Here is a 4,220-nt window from a genome sequence, read left to right on the forward strand (position 1 = left end):
CTAACTCCACTGCTGAATCCTCAATGGAAAGGGTTGACTGTTTGAAGTAGAAATGATCTGAAAATGTAGCCTGTCCTTTTAAGTCAGTTGACTTGTCGCACATCTCTTTGTAAGACTTGTATGGTACTGGCAGAAGAGTCGTTTTTAAGAAGCCATAGGCTTTTCCTTGTCCTTAGCTGTAATAATGCATCTGCCTTTGATTTCCTCGAGAGCTGTATTTCTGTCCATCACCTATGTGCTGGCCCCTGTGTTCACCACTCTGGCCTCCTCCACCTACTCCCCTGTCCTTTTGGAGTTTGTGACACTGGTTTGAAATGGAAGGTACTCTCTTGAGAGCAACTGAGATTGTTAGAATTAAATTCCAGCTGTACATTTTTCTAACATAGCACTATGGTCCTTGTTGCTGTTTGTGATAACTAATAGATAACTCATTGGAAACATGTGCATACATTTATATTCAGATGAAATTATGGTTTGCACTGTCTATTAAATATCTTGATTAATTTTCATACTTTGCCGTTGTGTTCAATCTATCATTTGCCTGTGAGAGCTGACCCTTTCCAGGCCACCTTGGTGTCCAGTGGAGTGTGGAAACATGGAAGACTTGTGCGTGACGTACAGCAACGATTTAAACTAAAGAGCAGAGCCTGTCTTACTAGAAACGTGCTCCGGTGCTGGAGGCCACCCATCTGTGGCCCTTGCTTCGCTTGGGACTCTGGGCACAGTTCAGGAGTGAGCTGGTTCTTGTGCAGCTCTAGGTCTTGCCTCGTTCTCTGTTGGTGTCTATGGGTAGTGTCTGCAGGACCCTTCACCTGTAGGAAGCCAGGGTGCCCCCACTAGTCCCAGGTCCATCTGTGCATTGAAGAAAGCAACCTTTTCCATGGGAAGAAGTACAGGGAGGCTGGGACATGAGTGTTAGTCTCGGGTGTGCTGCAGCTTACCATGTGACTTTGATCCAACCCCTCACTGTCTCTCCACTTCTCTTTAGAAAGGTGTACCCATGCATGTTCATCATTCACCTGCATGTAAGTCGGCAGGTTGGAGCAAGCCCCCGCCCCCATGCCTGTCCCCAAACCTCGTCAGGTGACAACCAGCCTGAGTTCCCACTCAGATGCCACCATCATGAACTGGGTGCCCTGGACAAGTTCCCACCTTCCTGGGTCTCATTTTCCTGTTTGTAATTCAAGGGGGCGGGACCAGGTCATTTCAGAGGCCCTGTCTGTAAAAGCTGCTCATGCCCTCATCCTCTTCCTCCATTGCCACGGAGACACTTAGAATTGGGATTTGATGACAGTGGTGTGAGAATTCCTAACTTGCACGGAGGTTGGATCTGGCTCTTCTCAGTAGTTCTCTTTCCGCCTTAAGAAGTATCGAGTTGCGACATTTACTGACAGCCTCTTCCTGCTCCGCCTGCAATTGCTGTGGCCTTCCCCCTGGGCATCACTTAGTCTGAGAGCTCCAGAGAGGGCCTTCTGCAGCTCTTCTCATCAGCCGCCCAGGTGCTTCTCACCGTGGGCCTGGGTGAGGGGAATTCCCAGACTCAACCATCTACTGCTGACAGGCCCAGAAACAAGATCTGGGGCTCCTCTGAGAAATAGCTGCTTATGCCGACTAGGGTATGCCTTGTGCCAGGACCTGTGAGATTCAGCATTCAGTAATACCCAGGCCCTTTTCTGCTCTCAGGAAGTTCTCAGTTGGGCAGGAGAGAGAAGTTACCCTGTCAGGATTTCTTGGCTACAAGCAACAGGAGACTCAACTTCACTGGTGTAGACCATAAAGACATCAATGTACTCATCCAAAATGTATTCAAGAAATATTTATTGAGCATTTGCTGTGTGCTAGGCACTCACTGTTCAAGGCATTGATAACCAACACAACAGACTAAGTTTCTGCTCTCATGGCATTTATGTTCTACCAGTCTCAGGATGTGAAATCTTAGAGGGAGGTGGCCTCTGAATTTGAGGCCACCATGTCTCTAGAACCAGGTTCTCTGCATCTTTCTGCTCTGCTGGCCTCAACGTACTGGCTTCTCTAACCCTCTTAAGGCTTGCTGGCTCTTGGTCATGAGATGGCCCATCCTTACACTCAGGGTCAGGAAGCAGAAGGATCTGGAACCAGCCAGTCTTCCTCTCACCTCTGCCCATTCTAACAGAAGGCAGGCTTTTTCCCAGAAGACTTCACACAAACATCCCTATGTCTCAGGAGCCATAGCTGTCATGTGGCCACTTCTTGCTGCAAAGAAATCTGGGAAAGTGAGTACCGGACAAGAGTTAACGAGACTGGTTGAGGCCAATCAGCGTTCTCCCCTAGGGCTGGGGGCAGGGCCTCCCTTCCCTGAGCACATTACTGCTTACTGGATTCTTGTGTTAGCAAGGAAGAAGAGGGGATAGTTTCTGCATAGGTGGCACCAAGGGCATCCACCGTGGGGGTAGACACCAACAGTACCAGACAGATTCATGGTTGGTTAGTGCTACCAAAGTTTCTTCTTAAAAGCAAATGCAATTGTGACACATGTTCCTTTAAACCTCTCGGTCTGCCTCCACCGATGCCTCTTCTGTGGTCAGAAAACTAAAGGTGCATTGGAATCCCACCTAGAAAGCTTGGTAAAAATGCAATCTCCTGGACTCTGTCCCCAGAGCTGAGTGAGGGTCCAAGAATTTGCGTTTTAACAGACTCCTTGGGTGATTCTGATAGAGGTGGGCCCACACTCTGGGACACTCAGGTCAACAGGATCAAGTCCTCAGAATGGAATACCTGGCTCCCATGTTCACCTCCCCCATGTCTCTTCCAGAATCCCATCATACAGAATTTCAGGGCTCCTGGAGCATGTGCTCTCAGCCTCTGAGCCTTCACACAGGATCTATCCAGTCCCTTGGCCATATTCTCCTGACTCAGCTGGACATACCTTCCTTCAGGGAGTTAGTGCTTTCTCCTTTGCTCTCCACTGCTAATAAGTGGAGATGCAAATAAATTTCCTGTCCTATGGAAGCCACTCACATATTCATTCATCCAACAAATGTATTTTGAGCACCTCTGGGTCAGCTCTCATAAAGCTCATGGTTTGGTGGGGAAATCAGGCAGGCCATAGCCATCCTCCTCTTCATCATAATCACCACCAACCAAAAAACCAAACCCATTGCTATTGAGTTGATTCTGACTCATGGCAATCCCACATGGCAGAGAAGAACTGTGCTCCATACGGTTTTCACGGCTGTGACCTTTTGTAAGCAGACTGCCAGGCCTTTCTTCCAAGATGCCTCTGGGTGAGCTTGAACTGCCAACCTTTCAGTTAGTTGAGCACGTAACCATTCACAACACCCAAGGACTCCTAATTGCCACCAGAGGTTGGATAATCAATGCCAGACAATGCACCTAGAAAGGCTTAGTGGAGGAAGTGCTATCTCAACTGAGATTGAGGGGTGATGAGGACTCAGCAAGGGAAAAGATATAAAAGACAGGGAAATAGGAAGAGTGTGTTCAACAGCTTGTGCAGAGGCCATAGGTCACCCTGGACTTGTTTGTGGACCTGAGCTGGATTGTGACAGAGCTGTTCCCTTATCATATGGCTGCATCAGAATCCACCCTGAAACTTGGCGGAGAAAGCAACCAACCATCATGGGTCAGGAAGTTTGAAAGAGCCCCATAGGGACCACTTGTGTGCTCCAGAATAACTGGGGCCTCACCTGAAAGCACTTGAGGCTGGGAATGACTCAATGGCTGGAGGCTGGAACCATCTGGAGACTTCTTCACTAGAATGTCTCACAGTTGATGCTGCTTGTTGCCTGGGGCCATCAGCAGTAACATGTGGCCTCTTCATGTGGCTTGGGCTTCCTTACAGCCTCATTGTAGTCAGACTTCTCGCATGACAGCTCAAGGCTCTGAAGGTGATTGTCCCAGCCAACAAGGTGGCGAAGCTGCACCACTGCTTGTGTCTTGGCCTTGGAAGTTTGTAGGGTTGCTTCATTGCATTCTGCAGGTTATAAGTGATCAAACCACCCAGATTCAAGGGGAGGGGAAGTAGACTCCACCTCTTGATGGGGGTGTGCTGTGTATGGAGGACAGGAGATATGTTGGGGCCATCTTGGGGAAACACAGAATGCTCCAATAGCTAACATTGAGTGTATACTACATGCCAGGTAATGTTCTAGGCACTTTATATATATATATTAACATGTGGTCTCTGAACTCCAATTGAAAGAATATTTTTGAATATACACTAT

Source organism: Orycteropus afer, unplaced genomic scaffold, assembly GCF_000298275.1.
Source record: "Orycteropus afer afer isolate SDZICR_OR568_19922 unplaced genomic scaffold, OryAfe1.0 scaffold00020, whole genome shotgun sequence".
Classification (NCBI taxonomy): Eukaryota; Metazoa; Chordata; class Mammalia; order Tubulidentata; family Orycteropodidae; genus Orycteropus; species Orycteropus afer.